The sequence below is a fragment of the Rattus norvegicus genome, chromosome 2, assembly GCF_036323735.1.
Source record: "Rattus norvegicus strain BN/NHsdMcwi chromosome 2, GRCr8, whole genome shotgun sequence".
Classification (NCBI taxonomy): Eukaryota; Metazoa; Chordata; class Mammalia; order Rodentia; family Muridae; genus Rattus; species Rattus norvegicus.
The window spans coordinates 155,880,996-155,903,944 of NC_086020.1; the positions used below are offsets into that span (position 1 = coordinate 155,880,996).

Here is a 22,949-nt window from a genome sequence, read left to right on the forward strand (position 1 = left end):
CGAAGTGTATATAAGAAATACTCAAGTTAATAAAAAAAAAAAAAAAAAAAGAAGTTTGCTCTTTTAAAACTTCAGAATATCAGCTAAGAGGCTGGGCTTCGTGGCCCAAGTCTTTAGTCTCAAGCACATAGGAAGCAAAGGCAGCTGGATCTTTGTGAGTTCAAAACCAGTGTGGTCTACATAGTGAGTTTCTGGACAGCCAGAACTATGTAGTGAGACCCTGTCTCGAAAAAACAACAAGCTGAACCAAACAAACAACCCTCCCGCCCCTAGAATGTCACCTAGGAAAATGATTGGCACCTATAATTTACCCTCAGGCAAAAGGCATTTTGTCATTTGTTTGTTTATATAAAGTACTATACAGAAGAAAAATCACCAATCCTTTGATGCATGTTTGGCTGATATCTATCTAGGTGATTGGATTTTTTTTTTAATGTTCACATGCTAACAGCCACTCCTGTATTAAAGGTCATGTATATTGTAACATATAGTTTTGAAAGTTCGCATTTCATATCAGAGAAGAACATACTTCAGGTGCTGGTTGGGGATTTCAGTCTTGAGGTTCAGACGTGAGACCACGTGGAGGCTTGCCTGGATCCAGGCGCGCAGGTTCCTAACTGAACAATCACACTTGTTTTGAGCCAGGCTTTCCTCTGAGAATGCTACAAAAACACAGACATACACTTCAGCAAAAACAGACAGGAACATGAGATTTGGTTTATTGTCAAAGGTAAGTGGTGTATGAAGCCTCTATTTTAGGTTAGTGTAGACAGAAGGAAATCTAGACACAAAGGAGCTTCATACCCAGGTCTCTTCCTGGACCATGCCTTCTCCTCCAGCGTGTGTGCTTGTCACTGTGCGCTGTCGTTTTGCCTGTGAGGGTTGTTCTGACGAATGATCTTCTGAAGCCCTGACAAACGGACTGCAAAGACATTATTGAGGATTTTGTCAAGTATATAGCATGCATAGCATACATTGCGTACATAGCATATATGGCGTTCATAGCATACATAGAATGCTTTTCATGAAGACCAAGGGAGAGGTAGTTCCCTAATACGTTTCTGTTTTCATCTTAAGGCTGTCGAATCATACAACTGAGTCATCCTGTGGGTTTTTTGCTGCTAAAAATGCTAAGAGCTAAACCCCTATAAGTGTGTAGTATGTTACAGGATACACTCATTTGGCATGTTAACCCCACTTCCAGGATCGCTTATCTTTTCTACATTCAGTTTCCCTGCCCCATTTTGCTCATTCTCCCTTTATATACGTCTTTTGTCTTGTGGTATAATATATATTTAGATACTTTTCATTGGGTCCCCCTGAAATAAGGTGCAGTTCTAACTAAATAAATTACAAGCAGTACCGTCAATGGTTTGCTTCCCAGACATTACATCTGAGGCTAGTAGATGATTAACTCTTACGTTATAGTGTGCAAGAGACCTAGAGGTCAGCTGAGGAGAAATATCTTATGGCTTAAGAGAAAATAAATTATTTTTGTTTAAAATGGTACATTAGCATTCCTCCGAAAAAGGTCCCCCCCTTTCTTCGAAGTCTTTCTTGTTTTTCCTTCCTCTCTCCTGTTCTTGGGAACATCTTGGCAACTGAATGTAGGAGACTGCCTGTGACCTTGTGCGTCTTTTTTTTTTTTTTTTTTTTTTTGGTTCTTTTTTTTTTTTCGGAGCTGGGGACCGAACCCAGGGCCTTGCGCTTCCTAGGCAAGCGCTCTACCACTGAGCTAAATCCCCAACCCCCCCTTGTGCTTCTTTTAACAAATTGGTAAGGAAGCCAGCTGAATAGCACCAACAGCTGTTATCTGTGTGGTGTGCCACTTGTGGAAAACAGGGTTAAGCAGTGTGCTGTCCAAAGATGAGTCAGTGCACTCTCTGCCCTGAGGAAGCTTATGCGTGTGTGCGTGTGTGTGTGCGTGCGTGTGTGTGTGTGTGCTTTTGTGTGCATGTGTGCATGTGTGTGTGTGCGTTTGTGTGTGTGTGCTTGTGTGTGTGTGTGTGCGCGTGTGTGATGTGCATGTATACTTTCAAGTGTGTATATATACTTGCATGTATGTGTATATGCATCTGGAGGCTAGAAATTGATGCCACGTGGACCATTCTCCACTGAATTACTGAGGTAGGGTCTCTCACTGATCCTGCACCTTGCCTAATATTGCTAGCCAGCTGGCCCCTAGGACTGCCTGTCTCTGCCTCCTAAGTGTGGGGTTCCAAGTGGGCCACCACACCTCCTAGGTGCTGGGGATCTGTGTTTGGTCCACAGGCCTATGTGGCAAGCACTTCAGCCACTGAGCTATTTCCCTGGCTCTTCAGGAAGCTTCTAACTCTGGGGAGGTGGAATGTTGTAGAATCTTAAAACTACTGGGCATCCATCAGCCTTAAGTATGTGGTGGCCTGTCTGAGCCAGCTTATGGAATCTGAGGTACTAATCTAAGAGAAAACTGGCATTCCATGGTATCCTAGCATTTTAGGAGGGAGACGGGGAAGATAACCTTTCTTCCCCTTCAGTAGATTAGAGGGAGCAAAAGGCAGATTTATCTAGGCATGGAGGTGGCCCATTGCTTGGAGCAGACCTTTGTCAAAGCTGTCATTCTGGAAACTCCTTATTTGACTACTATCCATTCTGGCACACATGATGGTTTTAGATGGTCTATTTTATGCTAAGTGCATTTATTTGGAAAGTAAACTTCTCATCAGCACTGGGAACAGATAATCCATCACATAAAATTCTTGGACTTCAACTTTCTAAGGAGCTGTCACTGTCCTGACAGGTTGGGATGATTCTGTAATGGCTCCCCCAGTTTCTGCTTCTGTTAGAGTCCTTTTGTCTTCCGGCCTGCCCACCTTGTTTATTCATTCATTTATTCATTTATTCATTCATTCATTCACTTATTTGTTTGTTTGTTTATTTGTACAGGATCTTACTGTATAGTCTAGACTGGCCCCTTGTTAAAATCCCCCTGCTTCAGCCTCTCTTACTTTTTCGAGACAGGATTTCTCTGCATAACCCCAGCTGTCCTGGAACTTGCTCTGCAGACCGGGCTGGTGTTGAATTCAGAGATCCACCTGCCTCCATCTCTCCAGTGCTGGGATTAAGGGTGACACCATCCCCACCCCACCCTCTTTTGCTTTTTAAGATCAGGAAAGTGGCTTAGAATATTTCACTGCAGGGCACACTTTGTTGCAGGGGTGGATCCTGCAGTGACGCTGCTTTCAGAAGGACATGGTGGGGGATGTTAGTTTAGTCACTTTCCTGCCAGGGCGACAAGAATCCCTGGGGAAAACATCTCACATCTCACAGGTCTCAGCCTGGCTTCACTGCCTTCAGTCTGTGACAAACAAGACACAAGACACATAGGACGCATCCTGGCAGGAGGACAGGGCAGAAGACACCCGAGTTTCTCCCGGCAGCTGATGGGTGGAGAATAGGGAGGTCCCTTACTCACCAAGAGCAGGCTATTCAGCTGTGAACTCACTGATGGTTCACTAGGACCTTCATGATCCTCTTCACATCACCACGTGAGGACTGAGCCGCCAGCACATGAGCCTTCAGGGGACATTGGAACTGTCACAGAAATGCCTGCTTTTACTGATTTATTTCAAATATGCACACACACACACACACACACACACACACACACACACACACTTTTTTTTTTCTTCCATGTACTGGGGATCGAATCCAGGACTTTGTGTATAGTAACTGTGTACTTTACCATTAAGCCCCACCTTTAGCCCTCTGTCCAATTTCTAGAAGTCCTTCCTGGGTTTTGTGGTTGCATTATCCATTAGTTCCTTGAGGGTGGATCTCACTGTGTTACCCATGCTTACTCTGACTATGACCTTGACCCTGGAAATTCAAGTGATACTCCTGTCTCAGCCTCTCCAATAACGGAAGTTATAGTCACAAATGACTACACATAGCTAGATCTAGCTAGTTTATCCTTTCTTTCTTAAAAAGATTTGTTTATTTTTATGTGTACACATGTTTTGACTGCATGTATGTGTACCATGTATATGCCTGGTACCCATAGAGGCCAGAAGAGGGCACCAGATCCCCTGCAACTTCAGTGCTTGAGCTGCTGTGTTAGGAATTGAACTCTGATCCTCTGTAGAAGGAGCCAGCACTCTTAACCACTGAGCCTTCTCTCCAGTCCTGCTAGTTTAGTTTTTAAAAGTAAATAGTGCATTTTGATATTTAAGCAATTACTAGTCACAATTGCTTGTGACATACAATGATAAAATGTACCCAGTGTTTTAGGATCCAAGGTGGGTGAGTCCAGGCTTGGGGGTTAGGGCATATATATACAAGCGAGGATCAGGGGAGGCTCTGCTGAAGCATCATTGGCATTGCCTGGGACTCCGGCTGAGGACCCAGGGCTGTCCTCTACGGTATTTGAAGGCACTGGCTGTTGAGCAACACAAACAGTGCTTGCTTTAGCAGTGCTGCTCTTCGTCTGTGTTCAGGAAGATTTGCTTTGGGTGCCGGGAGAGGTGGGAGAGCTAGATGCCACTCCTGGGCCAGTGCAGGGTGGTGTGGGCTATGGCAGTAAGAGGAGCTGGGAGGGAAGGACCACGTGTCAGCTGTCAGGCTTCCCAGAGCGCCTCATCCAGTGGACAGAGGAGCATCACTCAGACAGTGGTGAATCTGGCAAGGCATTTCCTAGCCATTGCTCCTTTAAATGGCAGAGTTTCTGGCATTCATAAAACATGTGCTGACCATGTGCTCTCTGAATTTTCAAAACATTATCCCTGCTATGTTCCTATGCGGATGCATTTTAAAACAACGAAAATATGCATTACTTAACACGTCTGGTTTATTCAAGTGGAAGGCCTTTGTTTCCTGGAGACAGAGTCTCGCTATGAGGCCCAGGCTGAACTGGAAGCCATCTGTCTCCTGCCTCAGCTCTCAGTGCTGTGGGGATCACAGGCAGTGCTCCAGTCCCACTTTTTATCATTTTGTGTCACAGGTGTCTTAGCTTTTGTTACAGAGCATAGCCTTTTCAGGATTCAGGGACTCTATAATGTCTTGATTTTATTTTTGTTTTCTGAGACAGTGTCTAACCTGTGTATTGTTGGCTGGCCTGGAATGCTCTAGGTAGCCCGGACTGGTCTCATACTCAGAGGAGAGTTGCATGCCTCTGCTTCCCAGATGCTGGGATTAGAAGTGGGCACTGCCACACCTAGCTGTCCTAAGTTTTTAAAAAGTGACTTAAATTTTATTGGCCGTGATCATTTGATCTCATACTTAAGTGATCCTGGGTTAGGGACTCAGTTCTGAAGAAAAAAAAAAAAACGTGTTTTTAACTTGAAGTTAATATCTGATTTGTTTTATTCTTAATTTCCATTTTGACCTTTAGCTATTTTAAAGATAAACTTTTGTGGTTTAATTTTAATATTGCCTTACTAAGTGCTGTAACTTATAATATTGCAGTGCTCTTAATATTAAATATTAATATAAATATTAAGTAACATGAAATATTAAAGCTGCAAGAATTATACTTAAAAACAAATTAATTTTGGAATTACGAGAGTACAATAATATAACTGCATGGTAGTGAGAAAAAAAAAGCCACTTCAGGGCTCAGCCTGGCACATTCACTTTTGCCAGGTTGGTGTGGGGCTTGTTGGCCTTGGTGGCCTTTCAAACATGGTTTTGCATAGTTGTGTCAGGTGTGCATACCGTTTCCCGTCTTACATTACTTTATGCTATCTGTAAACACACTATGCACGCTGCTCTTTTGCAGTAGAGTTCTTTTTTTTTTTTCTTTCTTTTTTTTTTTTTTTTCGGAGCTGGGGACCGAACCCAGGGCCTTGCACTTGCTAGGCAAGCGCTCTACCGCTGAGCTAAATCCCCAACCCCAGAATTCTTTATATTTTTATTTCTTACTTATTTGTCATAATATGTTGCATATGATAGCATCATACATGCAGAAGTCAGAAGACAGCCTGCAGTCAGTGATTCTGTCCTACCACGTGGGTCCTAGGTACTGAACTCAGGTCATGAGGTTTGGCAACAAGCACCTTTACTCGCGTTGTCGCCCCCTATGTTTTTATGTCTAACCGTTTTCAACGATAGAGTAATAATATTTTATTTGATAGCTGTTAAATAACACAGCTATTCCCTGATACATTTAGTTTATTCTAACTTTTCAATATTCTAATTAATGCAATAATACTTTAGTGCTTCGACTATGCTTTGGATTTTTTTTTTGTTTTTTGTTTTTTGTTTTTGCTTTCTGTCATCTTTACTGGTGTTGCTTTGCAGGCTGGAGTGATGACTTGGTTGTTAAAAGTGCTTACTGCTCTTGCAGAGGACCCAGATTCAATTCCCAGCGCCTACGTGGCGGCTCACAGCCATCTGTAACTCCAGTTCTAGGAGTCCTGACTGATTTTTGATCTCTGAGGGCTCCAGCATGCATGTGGTGTACATACATACACATAAAATTAAATAACAAGGTATAATTTCATGTATATCATGGATTTTGACTATACTATCCCTCATATACTTCCTTTTTCTTTCTTACTCTAGTCTCTTTTTGGCTTTCACATGATATTTGTATTTCTCATATGTTTAATATATATCTACATGTGATATTTGATATCTATAGCTATGTATGGTATATATGTGTGTATATGCCTGGTTTTAGGTATGCACACAATCTAGGGTAACAAACAAGTAATGACATACATTATTCGTCTTTCTGAGTTTAGTTCATTTTATTTAAGATGAAGGTCTCTAGATGCACCTATTTTCTAGCCAGTGACGTACTTTCATTTTTATGGCCATCTAAAACTCCATTATGCATATATGCTACATTTCCTTTATCTGATCATTCTTGATGGATAACTAAGCCGATTCCAAAGCTTGACTGTTACAAACAGTGCTGCACGTGCTCAGTAGGGCAGGCAAGTGTGGTTGAGATGTTGAGAGCCCCTCAGCTGTAAACCCAGTCCACGGTCGTTCTGTTTTTATTTTTTGGGGGGAGCCTCCACAATGGCTGTACTTAGAACATACTATCCATGGGCAGTATGGAAGGGGTCCCTCACTTTGCATATTGGTAATATTTCTCTGACTTTTTTTCTCTTCATGGTAGCCATTCTTTTAGATAGACTGTGGGTATAGTTTTAATCTTTATTTCCCTGATGGCCATAACTGTCCAACACTTTTTATGTCTTTATTAGACATTGTGCTTTATCTTTTGAAGCTTGGTCATTTCATTAGCTCATCTACTGATTGAATATTTAGCCTTTTACTTTTTGAAGTTCTTCATATATTCTGGATATACCACCAGATGTGTAGCTAGCAAAGATTTTTCTCTCGATCTGTGAGGCGTCTCTCTTTGTAGATGCTTTGGTATGCTTTTCAGAACTATTGAAGTCTTTTGCAGGAGTCTCTGCTTATGTCTTGTAGTGTTTTCTTGTAGCGATTTCAATATTCAGGGCATATATTAAGGTCTTTAGACAATTTCAATGGACTTTGTACAGAGAGGGCACAGGGTCTTGTTTCATTTTTTCTGCATGTAGATATCCAGTCTCCCCAGCACCACTTATTGAAGAGGCGTGAGGAACAGCCGAGTAAGCCAGGGGAAGTGAGGCAGAAGCAGGGCAACTGGGTGGTTTCTGCTCCAAGTTCTTCCTGCCTAGGGTCCCCACCTTGGTTTCCTTCAATGATGGACCGTGATCTATAAGCCAAGTCAATCCTTTCCTACCCCATGTAAGTTGCTTTTGGTCAGTGTTTTATCACAGCAACAGAAAGCAAGCCAGGGTAATGGCGCTCAGAGTACATTTGCATGTTGCCTAAGATTACTTTTCCTAAGAGTGTGTCAGGTAGTAAGTTACTCTCATTTTATAGAAGTATACATTAAGGCCATAAGAAGTGAAGTCATTTACTCAGTTCCCCATAGCCCTTAAGTGGTAAAACTAAAGTTTGAAGCTGAGATTCAGACTTCTGTGTCTCTTTGGGCTGGCGAGATGCTCAGTGGTTAGTAAGGGACCTCGCTGCTGAGATGCAGATGTATATGTCCCCAAAGCCGTGTTAATCAGGCTCTCCATAGATGCTCCACGGGCTAGTAAAACACAGACATTGCCTTTGTTTTCTTTGCTCACTAGCACTCCAGACTTCTCCCATGTCTGTGGTGTTCCTGTGTTCCCTTTGCAAACCTCGGTAGATGAATCTTCAGAAGGCAATTGTCTGGGAGACTCTCCTTGTTATGGAAGTAATGGTGTCTGAGGTCAGCAAGTGAGCCTCACATTCAAGCAGGTCCAGAGACACCCCATTTATTGCTAGCACAGTCTCTGTCTCATTATAGAGAACTCCTCCTTGCTGGGCAGCTGTGGGAGCATTGGTGCAGACTGTCACAGCAGTAAAGAAGGTTAGGTTTGGTTTCCTTCGGGTACTACAGGCTTTAGGATGAATATATGGATTGGTAGTGGCTGCGCAGTTTCTCTGGGTACCAGTGTACTGATAGTTTATTATTTTCCTTTTGGGAGACCAAAACAATCTGTATTTTCTTGTTCACTTTAAACAGCAAAATTCCATTTTCCCATCTGTTGTAATACCAGTGGCATGTTTGGTTTGGTAAGATGCTTGCTTTGTGGTTCCATTCCAAAAAGGGTTGAATCCATTCATTAAGCTGTATTCTGGTTTATTTATTATGGACCTTCAAAACCAGTCTCAGTCTTTGAGTAGGGAGAACTGACGTGACAAAGTTGTGCGTTGACCTCTGCATGTGCACTTCCCGTCTCACGCACAAACCATAACGTGAACCGGAACACTTTGTGTACCCTTTCTCCTAGGCAAAGCACAAAACACTTTCTAAATATTCATGGAGATTAAGATTATATATATGTATTGATAAACTGAATATATATATATGTTTTCCAGGAAGTAGAGGTCTGTGTTATGACAGAGTTGGGTTTGAGATATGAAGAGATAATATTCTACTTAAAGTGAATGAATGTCAAAAACTCATTTTCTGATAATATTTTTATATCTGTGCTGACTTTTGTTTCTGTCAACTTGACGCAAGCGAGGGTCATCTGGAAAGAGGAAACTTCCACCAAGGTGATGTTTTCCTTCATCAGATTGGCCAGAGGAGGGCTCTGGGGCGTTTTCTTTATAAATGATTGGTGTGGGAGGGCTCAGCCCACTGTGGGAGGGGCCACCCCTGGGCAGGTGGCCCCAGAGTAGAAAAAGCAAACTGTACAAGTCAAGCAGGTGCACTCCTCCACGGCCTCCGCTGTTTCTGCATTCAGGTTCCTGCCCTGCCCTCCCTCCGTGACTGATCTGTAAGCTGAAATAAACTCATCGATTATAAACTGCACGCCGAACAAACTTCCCCAGCTTGCTTCTGGTCATGGCGTGTTATCACAGCGATAGAGACCTAACCAGAACAGTATCTTTCCATTTCTCTGCCTTGGAAATAGAAGCCAATTGAATGAAATCTCAGCAGCCTCTACCGTTTCTAGGATGATAGAGGGACTTTGGTAGTTGAGCATGTTAAGAATGAGACTTAGTTTCTTCCATTCCAAAAGCACAAGGAAGCACAGGGCTCCTGAAGGTCATTTGGGAGCCATTCGCACGGTACCTGCACTGCATTGCAGCACCAGGTGGACAAACCCCATTTCCCAGCGGCAGGAAGACCGTCTGCACCCAGCTAGACTCCACAACTCCACAATAACTCGGAAAGCTCACTGGCTTCTTCAGAGGTTCCGTCCTTTTTAGGCCACATTGTTCACGTTCGTACCCTTCCCTTCCTGTAGGATGTATATGATCCTGTATGATCTATATGTCCCCATCTCTGGATCAGATACTACCTATGCGTTTCTCACCAAGTCAGAGCAACTATGACTTCTCTGGAGGAGAAATCAACACTCGTGTGCGTGTGCTTTTCAATGTTAATATTTCCGATTTTGGCTCTTATAAATGCCAGTGAGCATTTAGTGCTTTGAAGCAATAAATCTTAATAGGTCACTTTACTTTTTAATAATAGGGAGACTATATTCGACATCACTTTTAGACAGCAAAGGTGTTAGTTAATCCGAAACTTGCTATTTAAAAAATTATTCCCTTAGTTATTTGGTTGTGATGGAGCACACCTTTAGTCCTAGCATTTGGCAGGCAGAGGCTGGCAGATCTCTGAGTTTGAAGGCTATATAGTGAGTGAGAGAGACCTTATCCTAAAAATAAAATGGTTTCTCTCGAAAGATTAGTCACATTGCTCATAAAGAACAGCATACGTAATTTGTATAATATATATAGCTTGTATAATATATAGTTATAAATGCATATTATCCAAAGTACTGTCTAGGAAAGAATAAAATCTATGTATGTAAACATAACTTTATGGTCCTTTAGATCTTGAACGTCTGGAGGTTGGCAAACAGTACTTCTTCTCTGTGCCTTCAGTACCATAACTGAGTAATAGTCCAAGGCTTCAGGCACAGATATGTCTTTTGGTATAGCCTTACTTTGAGGAAATTTAGTCTGGAAGTTCCAGAGATTCAAAGCAGAATAAATAGCAGCTTTTGGAGTTTATAGTAAGTTGAATTTACCTGATGACCGGTCTTAAAAGTCAGTTCTGGGAGGACAATGATAACGCCATATTGGAAGCACTGTTTTAACCTAAGCGCCAGGCATCACTTAGGATATATAGAAGAATACAGAGATGGGCACAGCCCGGTAATTTTTACTATAGTACATAGAAGTTTGTATTTGCCTGTGTTTCCTCCCTGTGGCTGGAGGACCCAGGGGGATTTTATTTTCCAGTGTTTTCAGAAGACAGAACAGTAGGCATTCTTCCTGTCTGCCATCCCGGGGACACTGCTGAGCATAGAACGGTACGTTCAGGCCTAACCTGTTTTGGTAAAAGTCTTGTTCTGGGTTTGTTCAAGTGTAAGACTCAGAAGGCAGCTACTAATTCTGGAAAAGGAAACTACTGTTTTTAGCAGAGAGATCCGAAGTAACTCCTGAGGGCGCAGGCCGGAGAGCCTACCAGCTGCCAGAGAGCTGCTCCCTGTGCCCTCCCCTTAGAGTCTCAGGCCCTCCTGTGGTTCAGGGTGCAGCATAGAGACAGAAATTGTTTATTCCCAAGGCTGTTGTAGTGCAAACAGATTTAGACATGAATAATCGCAGGCAAGCATGCATTTTGGAATATTGCTTAAGAGGAAATTCTTTGAAAAGACAAATAGCGTTTTGTTTTGTTGTCCCCTCTGAAAAAAAGGTTCCTTTACACAGAGAAACCCAGTCTCAAAAAAAAAAAAAAAAGCCATAGTTGGATAAGAGTGTTTGTGCTTTGCCAGAGAGATGTCCTCACTCCTAGTGCAAGCAGGGATAAAGACAATCATCCTCTTCATTAAAAAGAAATCAACATTGATATCGTTTAGTAAGAGTCCACGCTCCAGTCATGTCAGGTTTCACGAGGTGCAGTTGACACACAGTGAGTTCCTTATTTAATTATGCAGTTCTGCCAGCCTTGTATGCAGTCGTGGAGACATGACTGCAACCAGGTAACCTCTGTCGTCCTCTCCTGCCCTTGGCCATGGGATAGCCATCAGTCTGCCTTTCACTACTGTAACCAGTGTGAATTCTACAACATTTTCTGTTCATGTAAGCACACAGTGTATCTTTTTCCTTTCCCTGTACTCAGCCATTTTGCGATCCCTGTTGTTTCACCCCTCAGTAAACTTGTAAAACAACGCGCTCGTTTGTAGTTCATCCACTAAAATTAAAGAGATTTATTTAATTTTATCTTATGTGTGTGTGTTTTGCCTGTATGTATGTATGTACATTTTTATGTACATATGTATTATATATGTATGTGCACTGTGTGTGTGCCTGAGTCCCTTGGAGGTCAGAAGAAGATGTCATATTCCCTGGAACTGGAGCTATAGATGGTTGTGGACTGCCACATTGGTGCTGGGAATTAAACCTGGGATTTCTGCAAGGGTAGCAAGTGCTCTTAACCATTGGACCAACTCTCTCCAGCTCAGTTTATTCAAGTTTATTCCCGAGTTGTGTTCCAGTATATGGAAACCAGATTTTGTTAAAAATATGGTGGGTGGTGGCGGCTCATGCCTTTAGTCTCAGTGCTCTGGGGCAGAGGAAGGCGGATCTCTGAGTTTGAGGCCATTCTGGTCTATAACGCAAGTTCTAGGGCATTCAGGGCGACAGGGAATCCTTGTCTCGGACAGACAGACTGACTGACTGACAGACGGTGGACAAATAGACGGACAGACAGCAATGTTCACCTGTTAGGCCTTTGAGCTAAGTGTTTTTGTGGGTCTGGATGTACAAAGCTTTGTGTGGGCACATGCTTCCATTTTTCTCTGGTAGCCTGCTTGAGTTGTCTTGTAGTGTGTGTCAGCTTTTTAAGGTACGTAGTGCTAGCCATCGCCTTGCCTGTGGAAAGGAGAGAGACCCAGAGGTACAGAAATGTGCTAGAGAACTGAGCAAGCAGGTGGCAGACGGTGGACAGAAGACAAGATCAGGGCCCGCAAACATTGGCGACTTGGTTTCTTACAACTCTGTTTTCTTGTATTCCAGGTTAAGATTCAAGCGAGGCTGCCCCTGGCAGTGGCCTACTTCTCACACTGGTGTATGGTGCTGCTATCTTCCTACCTAACAAAATGCCTTTTGTCGTATGACGGTTTTTGAACCTGGGGTTTTGAAAGCCCTTTTTTGTTTTTCCCTTGTTATCTTCTGTAATCTTTCTGAAGGATCTGACTTTTTAATTTTTAACTCATACACTTGAGATTTGGAACTCACAGTTTTTTCTTTTTCTTTCTTGATGGAGCCTCACTCTGTTGGCTGGCTGGCAACACTCACTATGCACTTTTACGCCGCCTGGCCTCAGAGGTGGGATACAGTCCTCCTCCTGTTCAGCCTTCCGAGTGCTGTGATTACTGAGGGACGCCTCTGAGGCTGCTTTACAACTTAAACGTTTTTTGAATTATATGCAAAAAAGAGAATCACCAGAGAAGATACCCGATAGGACAGAAAACAATTTATTGATAGTGTGGGAATATCTTATAAAGAGTAAAGTTTGCCTTTACCTAACCCCTCTCTCTTTGTCCCCTCTCAGCCATGTGAATTTTTTAGTTAAAGGAATAGCATTTAGAACTTTTTAAAGTGAGCAGTTTGTATAAAGTACAGGTTAAGAAGTGGCCATGTTCCATTTGGGGAAGGCTTTTGTGAGAGTGAAAACACAGTAACTCTTCTTGGTGTCGCTGCCACCACACCTCACCTCTGCCCATCCTCCACAGGGCGCTCCTGCCTCCTGAGTGCTGGGATTACAGACAGACAGACAGACCGCACCACTATTTGGGATTCGTGCGGTGCTGAACATCAAAGCCATGCCCTCATGCACTGTGCATCTGTGAACACACCCTCAGCCTTACTTTACTTTCTCTTGGAGGCAAGGTCTCATGTAGTCTAGGCTGGTTTCAAACTCTTGATCCCCCTGCCTCCTGCCTCTGAAGTGCCAGGATTAAAGGCATGTGTCCCCATGTCTGACATTCTTTCCCCATTTTTAAGTTGGGGTATTTGTTTCTACAGTTGAGTTTTAAGGGTTCTCTATATTCTTTAGGTTTTAGCCACATATATGATAGCAAAATGCAAACATTTCTCACATTTCTAACATATATTTTATACCCTTAAATTTGAAATTGTTATTTCAAATTCACAGAGAGGTTATATAAGTATTTAGAATGAAAATCCCTCATCTAGAATACTTTAATAGACAGAAGTATTTCCGATTTCTTAGCTTTTGAGATATTGGGACAGGCTCTACCAATGAGGCCGTGCTAACCTGGAAGGCTCAGATGTAAACCGTCTGAGCATCGCGCTACTGCTTTTAGGGCTGTGGATGTTCAGATCGGGCATGACCAGGCTGGACAATCAACTCCCGTGTGCTCCTTGTTCAGAATCAGCCCTCTTCTTTTAGAGTCCATTTTAGGTTGACCTTGTGCTGAGTCAGTCCAATATAGTGTTACCCGAGGCTTGGGGGAGATAAAATAAGAACATGGTGCTTGTTTGATATGCAGAGTAAATACTGCTAATAAAGCAATGAGTACAGTCCAGGACAGCACAGTGGGAGAGGAGGCCGATGGTAAGGAGAGTGGTGTGCTGGGATTGAGGCTCGTTCCAGTGGTCCTGAGTGTGACAGTACATCGCCCCTGCATTCTCTCGGCAGTGCTTGGGAAGGTACTGACTGTCTAAAGTGTGGGAATTGTGGGGGAATGCGGCCATGTTGATTTCTGGTGAATCGAGCCACCTATGCTGCTCAAAATTCTTCATGGCCAGGATAGCCATACAGCCGAGTATCGGGCCCACAGCTGAGAAGTGTGGAGCTTGAGGAATTGGTCCTCTCACCAGGACTAGATGTTGCAAGAAGCATGTCTTGAGCCCCTTAAAGGCCTTAAAGTGTTTGTTCTGCAGGCATGAGGCTCTTCGTCCATTCCCAGACTCACAGTCTAGACTACAGTGAGAGCTCCAGGCTAGCGAGAGACACTGTTTCAAACATGGTGGATGGCATCACTGATATTTGACCCCCCTGGACACACATGCACATGTAGCCACACATGTATGTAGCCTTGGATATCTTTGAATTGCTGATCCTTCTGACTCCATGGGTTGCTGGGAATGGAGCCCAGAGCCTCGTCCATGCTAGGCAAGTGCTCTACTGACTGACTGACTTAAGCTGGCTTTGCGTACTGTGAACCTTCAGCAGTGAGGAGCTTGAATACGCTTCCCTAGTTTTATTCTGTGCTGCGGTCGCTCACAGCTGATGTGTTCCTGTCTGAAGACCCATTCACCTCTGAAACGAGCAGATGTTTATAGGGAAGATCTTGAGGCTTGGTTTGATTCGCACCTTCTCTTTCCCTCTTGACCGAGTAGAGGGTTAGCCTCAGCTCAAGGCAGCAGTGGAGAGCCCGCTCTCCAAGTGTCCTGGCTGGTTGTAACTAGAATATAGACGGACTTTCCTGTTTTGCGATTGAGTCTCTCTGTGTGGCCCAAGCTTCCTCAGTCACTTAAGGGCTGTGATTTGAGAAATGAGTCACCATATTCTACTGTAGACAGACATATTTATCGGGTCCATACACGTGGTCTAGTCCTGTTTGAAGTGTAAGGATACTACGTGATCTTAAGAAATGTATATATAAAGGTTTTCAGTATAGTGCCTGGTACCATAGTGCTTTCTGTCACTGTAGAGTTAGTTGTCATCATCACCATCACCACCACCACCACCATAGTTCTTTAACTGTTGGCTGTCATCACCATCATCATCACCATCACCACCACCACCACCATAGTTCTTTAACTGTTGGCTGTCATCACCATCATCATCACCATCACCACCACCATCATCATCACCATCACCATCATCATCATCACCATCACCATCACCACTATCATCACCATCTCCACCACCATCATCATCACCACCACCACCATCATCATCACTACCACCATAGTTCTTTAACTGTTGGCTGTCATCACCATCATCATCACCATCATCATCACTACCACCATAGTTCTTTAACTGTTGGCTGTCATCACCACCATCATCATAATCATCTTATCACCACTACCACCACCTTTTTTTTTAGATTCAAAGAAGATTGATTTCATTTATTTTTATTTTTGTATGCATATGAGTGTTTGCCTACATGGATTTATATGTGTTGTTTTTGAGCCAAATGCCCTCAAAGTCCAGAAGGGTCAGATCCCCCTGGAACTGGAGTTACAGACAGTTGTAAACCACCCTGTGGATGTTGGGAAATGAACCCAGGTCCTCTGCAAGACCAGCAAATGTTCGTAACCATCCATCACAAAAGCTATCATCTTCCTTAAATTTGATTTAGTTTAGTGAAGAAACTAATGAAATCAGTTTTACAGTTAAATTCCATTTATTTATTTACATTTTATTTGTATTTTATGTGTATGAGTGCTGCCTTGCATGTAGATATGTAGACTGTTTGCATGCCTGGTACCTACAGAGGTCAGAAGAGAGCATCAGATACCTGGAACTGGGGTTACAGAGGGTTGTCAGCTGCCTTGTGGTGCTGGGAACTGAACCTGGGTCCCCTGACAGGAGCAGCCAGTGCTCTTAACCGCCCAGCCCTCAATCCACCTTCTGCCCACCACCTTTTTTTTTTTTATTCAAAGCCTCAGTGTGTAGCCCAGGCTGGCCCCAGTTCATAGAATTCTGCCTGCCTCAGCCAGCTGAGATTAAAGGCATGGCCATCACCCTCAGCTCGTTACTTTTTATAGCTACTCACACATTCAAAAAGCAATTATGGGACTTCTCCAGGTTGACACACTAAACTCACTCAACAATCAGCTCAGGACGCAGAATATTACCAGAACACAGCACAATGAAGTACAGTAAGATGAGGCAGGGACTCTTCTGAAGGAAAACAGAGGAGGATTGGATCCAGGGGAGTGGGGAGGTGCAAGGCAGAGGGAATGATGGGAGCAGAGGATGGGAGAGAAGGCCGCAGGAAGGATGTAACACATGGGAGAAGAATGAGGAAATGAATGTAAATCCCCATCACCTTTACAAAATGAAAAAAGAAAAGAAACAGCCTATTGCCATGACCCCAACTTCTGTCTTTGTTCTTTGCAAATCATGTTTTGTTTTTCTAGGAGAAAATATTTTCCTTTAATGTCGTGCGGCCTCATGCTTCATGCAAGCCTTTAACAGCTGTGGCAGGCAGGTGGACATTAGGTGTGGCCTTATTAGATGCCCTTTTTTTTCTCTTGCTTTCAAAGCTTGTCTCTTGGGAAGGGATTTTCTGGAGCTGTTAGGTTTGGACGGGGAGAGGCTGAGCGGTCCTGCAGGTCTTCCACACACAGGTGATGTGCTCTCTGCCTTTATTTATCAGAGCTACAGAAGTCCACTGAGCACAGAGTTGTCCATTGTACTAAAAGAAAAGGGAAATAATTGCTCCAGCTGCACGGGCTTCTTAGCTGTTGCCTGTAAAAAGCATTTAACATTAAAAGAGCCGGGCACACAGGGAGAAAGCCGAGGTGGAGGGAGAAAGCCTCGGTGGAGGAGATGGAGGAGGGTGCACAATGCTGGGTGACTCCTCTCCTGCGTGGAAGGAGGTCATTAGGCCGAGCACAGGCTCCTCCCAGAAGCCCGGGACGCCACGTGTTTACCACTTCCTGTCTGGACATGTTCAGAAAACTGGAGGAAAGTTTTCAAAAGGAGGCTTCTCAGGAGAAGAATAAAGACCGGGAGCTGAATTCAACGCTCTTCATATATTTTCCTTTCCGAGGAGCATACAGATTCTGAAAACCCTGGGAACATGCTTACTTGTGTGTGTCTCTTACCCTTCCGCACCCAGCTTGACTGTGTTAAGTGTCCACGTGTGAATGTCAGAATCCCACTGTTCATTTTTGTGCTGTTATTTTATTTATTAGGGTTTATTTTATTTTCCCTCAGGGCAGGCTCTCATCGTGTGCCCCAAACTCACAAAAATTCTCCCCACTCAGCCTCCTGAGCACCGGATCACCGCTGTGTGCCCTTCGCTGTGGCTTAGTTATTTTTTTTTCAGATACAGATACTGGGAGATGGCAGAGATGGTGAGGTGTTGCTGTGCAAACGTGAGAACCAGGGTTCACATTACCAGCACCCACATAAAATCGGTGTATGGGGGTGTGTGTCTACTACTCTGCTGTTGGAGGCTGGCAGAGGCTCCTGGAGCACACTGGTTAAGCAGCCTAGCAGAATCAGTGATGTGGAGACTGTCTCGGGAAGTGTTCTGTGGCCTGCCATCTCATCACAGAGCCACTGGACAGGACATGTAAAGATGCTATGATAGGTCTTTCCCAGTACAGAAGGCCTGCACGGAGCACTGACCAAGGTCAGAGTGAGCATGCGCGGTAAAAGAGTTTCAGGATTGAGCGGTCGGTTCCCTGGTCTGTAGGAAAAGGTTTACACTTATTTCTCTGTTAAACTAGCTGTTGAAAACATATATAAGCTATGCTTTCATTTAATTGATTTCTAAAGCACTAGAGTTGTTTCTGTACTGAAACTATTGACTTTTAACAAACCATATTTAGATTTTAAAAAGTTTATGAACATGTATTTTTTTTTTTTGGTTGTGAGCCTAGCCTTTAACGGCTGAGCCATCGCTCCAGCCCAGAACATGTATTTTTATTATTTCAAAAGTTAACATATTATTTGAAGAAAATTTCAAACTCATATTGCCTCACTGTCTGCCATTCTGATTCATGAGTGGTTTTAGAATTCATCTTAAATAATCTGTTTAACCTGCACTTAACTTTTAAGTGTACTTCAGAAATGCTTGGCTATTGGTTATTCTGTGATATAACCCTGTTTGTAATTGATGGGAAGTATAAAATAGTTTGCTTTCTAAAACAGCAATTATGGAGAATAAATAGTGCCTTTTCTGAAAGCTCACTGGGGCCTTGCATGGGTCAGTGGAACTTCTGGGCAGTGGTGTAAATGGGATTTGTTCAAGAGCTGGGTGTCTTAGCAGTGAAAGCACGAGTCCAAGGGGTCTCTGCTGTCAGAGCGGTGCTCGTGTGTGCGTGTGTGTGCGTGCGTGTGTGTGTCTGTGTGTGTGCGTGTGTGTGTGTGTGTGTGTGTGTGTGTGTGTGTGTGTGTGTGTGTGTACTGGCTGAGGCCAGAGGAGAATCTCCAGCATCCTTCTCTCTCAGGCCTTGCCTTTACTCCCTTCAGCAGATCCCAGTGATCCTCCTGTCTCTGTCTCCTGCAGCTGGGCCATCCTGGCTTCTTATGTTAATGCTGAGGATCCAAAGGCAGCCAGCACTCCTAGCCACTGGGCTATCTTCCTAACTTTCATAGGGCTCCAGACCAAATGCTTCTAAATTCATGTCTGACTTTCAGAAGTAGGAGAGCTACAGTGTTTATGAGACAGCATGTAGAGAGAAAACAGCAGTGAGAAGGCCACACAGTGTAGACAGAGGCTAGGTCAACATCCTCTGTGTCCCAACCTGGCATATCTATAGTATAAAGTGTAATCTAGACTGTATACCCTTCAAAAAAACCACAAAAGGTTGGACCTCACAACTATTTAATTAAAAATTATTAATTTTATCTTTTCCATATGTTTTCCACAGGGTGAACTAATTTTTTTTTGTATAGAGTCACCTGACCAGCTTATCTAGCAGGACCTTGTTATGGTAAACACCAGCTTGTGTTGCTCTGGGGTCTGGAGACAGGATGAGAGGCTGTCTCCAACGAGGTGGAAGGCAAGAACATGCATTCAAGGTGTCCTCTGACCTCCACAGACATGCCACACATACACACACACACACACACACACACACACACACACACACACACACACACACACAAGCGTATTTAGGTTACAGTCCTAATGTGTGTTTGCCCTGAGAACCTCACCTGGAGACTGAAAGGGGAGGGTGAAGGGAGGGTGTGCTCACCAACAGGCTGGGAATGGAAAGACAGAACAGAGATTGTTTGAGAAACTCCTCTGACTTGTCTGTCTGGCTCTGGGATTGCTCTGATGCGCACTGGAAGGTTTCTCGGCCTTTGGCGAAATTTTTCCTTGCATCTGAACACCTAGTTCTGGGGAATGTGGTCTGTTGTGCCCATTTCATCTCTTCCTCTTGCCCTCTAACCAGGACTTAGTGTGCTTTGCCTCCCGCAGTCTGGGTGTTTAAAGCCTGTGACTAAACTCCCGTGATGAACGGTTGGATTGTCTGCAGTTTTAGAGGGAAAACACTTAGAAATTTGCTTCCGAGAACACCTTGAAGTTTCTGTAAAATTCGAAGATTTGTATAAGAAATAATTATTTTATGTACTTGTAAAATTGTACTTATTTATATGTATACAAGTATATGCTTATTTATGTGTGTGTATGTGCGCATGTGTGTGTGTGTGGGTCATGGCATTTGCATGCACCATGGCTTGTATGTGGAGGTCAGAGGACACCTTGCCTTCCGCCTTGTTGGAGACAGGCTCTCTTGTTCGCTGCTGGGTACCTCAGGTTAGTTGGCCTGTGAAGTCCTAGTGTCTCCCCTGTCTCTGCTTTCTATCTTGCCTCAGGAGGCTGGTATTCCAGACCTGTGCATCTTACTTACCCTGTGATATTTGGGTCCTGGCAGGCCTTCACACTTGTGTGGCAAGCCCCTGACCCACGGAACCATCTTCCAAGCATAAAAAAACAACCATTTTTAAAGAAGAGTCTGTTATTTCATAACCTTGAAAGTCCGAATTAATGCAAAAGGTATATTCCTTTATATAACACAAACCACTAAAGCTAAAAAAAAAAAAATGAGACAGTGTGAAAGTATACTCAATAAAAAAAATTAAGTTTGGGGTTGGGGATTTAGCTCAGTGGTAGAGCGCTTGCCTTGTAAGTGCAAGACCCTGGGTTCGGTTCTCAGCTCCGAAAAAAAGAAAAAAAAATTAAGTTCTTGGTGCTGGAGAGGTGGTTAAGTTGTAAAGAGCATTGGCTGCTCTTCCTGAGGACCCGGGTTCAGTTCCCAGCACCCACGTGTCTGTTACTCTAGTTCCAGGGGATCTGATGCTTTCTTTGACCTCCCTGAAGTGGTGTGTAGATAGGCACACAGGCAGAACACCTGTACCATAAAATAAAAATACTAAAAATGGTTGCATATCACTCCAGATCGCCAACCTCCCTGCCTACGGGGATCATCGTAACCAGTTCCCACTTGTCTCTTGAGTGATATTTTAAGTGTGTGCAAACACGTCTGCTCGATTCTAGATCTCCTTTTAAATAAACAGCAGTATGGAAGCCTCTGTGCCGTGTGTTTCTCACTCGGTGTTTTGAGGATTGATGCAGACAGATCTGTTGGGTTCCTCTCCTCGGCTGTTCTGTGTTTCATTGCACAGATGAACCGTGGTTTAACCACTCATTGTGACGGACATCCACATTTCCCCAGCTTTGCCTCTACAGGCAGTTCTACATACTCTTTACATCAGCCTTTTCCACATGCATCTTGCTCGTAGAAATTCCCAGAAGCTTAATTAATGTGTCAAAGAGTATGTTTGGTTCCAGTTTTGATGCTTCTTGCCAAATGGAGTCCACGGAGGGTGACCAATTTATATTTCATCAATGCTGATCTCAAAAGATGTGTGCACGCAGCTCAGTGATAGAGCACTTTCAAACAAAGAACTTAAAGCCGAACTTCAGAAGCTGATCCACCCTTCTCTTTCCAGAATCAAACAAGCTCATCGCACCCCTGCACTAGCTGGCCCCCATGCCAGGGATGTCCTTCCTCCAGATCTTAATATAGCCGAGCTCTTGTCACTTAAGCCTCAGTAAACGGTGGAAACAAGTCAGGATTCAAGTCTTTAGCATTTGGAGTTGGGGACAGTGTGGGTTATCTATCTTGGTTAGCTGTAAGGCCAGCATAAGGTGTGCCAAACCCTATCTCAAAACCCAGACAAATACACAGACACACATCTGGGGATGGACTACGTTAGCTTTGTGATCGAGTACTGTTCTTGAATGCTCAGTGGCCCAGGTCCAATCACCAGCAGCGGAAAAGGAAGTTCCTAGATGTTCCCTTTTCACTTTCTTGCTAGAGTCTCCATTTTCATTTCTGCTTGTGAGACAAGTCTCACATAGTCAAGGCTGGCTTTGAACTTCCCATAAGGCTGACCTTCCTGCTCCTACCTCCTGTGTATTAGAAATAAACAACTTGGCTTACTTGAGCAGAGCTCGGTACATTTTATCTTTTGATCTTTGCTCATTGGGTAAGTGTAAATGGCCTCATTTTAATTTTTGGCTTTTTGTTTTTTAGTTGTAAGTGAATCTGAGTATCTTCTTATAGGCTAAAAAGTCACTTGCTAGTGTTTCTGTCTTGTGAGCAGCCTGTAGGACCCACACTTATTTCTGTTGCATATTTTTTTCTTTTTTTTTTTCCTTTGGTTCTTTTTTTCGGAGCTGGGGACCGAACCCAGGGCCTTGCGCTTCCTAGGTAAGCGCTCTACCACTGAGCTAAATCCCCAGCCCCGCATATTTTTTTTCTGATCATGTTATATGAACTCTTTCCATGTAAAGAAACTGCACTCTTTGGTGTGTGTGTGTGTGTGTGTGTGTGTGTGTGTGTGTTTTACTATATTTTGGTGTTTGTTATTCATATTTTGGCTTCAACTTTTGTTTTTGTTTTGCTTTGTAGCTAAAACTCAAGTTATCAGATTTAACTATTATTTTCAGGTTTATTTAGAAAGCAGTTTCACTTTTAAAAATAATAATGACCTATTACTTTTCTAGTATTTTAATGCATTAATTATTTTTACGCTTGATCTGTCAGAAATATGAGCGTGCAATAGTTCACTCTTATTTCCCTAGTTTACCAAAAGAGCTCAATTCCGCACCTCTGAAGTGTGGCAGCATTGGCCGGTGCCAGATGTCTTCTGGTACTGCTTTTCATGCACCCAGCATAAGTAATCTATTTTAAATTTCCATACTTCCAGGCATTTAAAAATCAGTGGAACTGCCCATTTCCCTAAGGTTGGGGTGGTGTCCCCCTGTGTAGCTTCCTGGCTAAGACCCTTTGTGAGATAGCGCTCTGATGACAGTTTAATTACATCAGCTGTTACTGCTGTATTTTGATGACTGGTGTTCATGGTAGTAATACCTTTTGCCCTCATCCACCACATCAGAGGCCCTCCCTGGTGTCTCCTTGCCTTCTGAAGTCTGTGCTCTCAGTGGTTGTCAACCTGTGGCTCACGACTTGTTATCACTGTGTTTACACTCGTGAATGATGTGCTGTTTGCGTGTTCGACATTACGTTTGCTTGCATGAATTTAGATGACCAATTTTAGCATTCAAAGTTTTATTAATCTCCTCATCTCATTTCAGCACCACAGAAACTAAGCATACTTCCTTAACTGTAACCTGTAAACATGGTAGCTGTGTAGAGATGTAGCACAGTTCTTTGCAAAG

At 43.4% G+C, this 22,949-nt stretch overlaps 1 protein-coding gene across 2 annotated transcripts in view; it reads left to right on the forward strand.

Annotated features, from left to right (window-relative positions):
* Ppm1l (protein phosphatase, Mg2+/Mn2+ dependent, 1L) overlaps window positions 1–22,949 on the forward strand; it is a 272,767-nt gene that overhangs the window by 4,391 nt on the left and 245,427 nt on the right. Inside the window, exon 1 of one of the 2 annotated variants that reach the window (XM_039102287.2) lies at window positions 1,640–21,754. The gene's annotated coding sequence lies outside the window, so the exon portion shown is untranslated. 2 annotated transcript variants of the gene reach the window in all.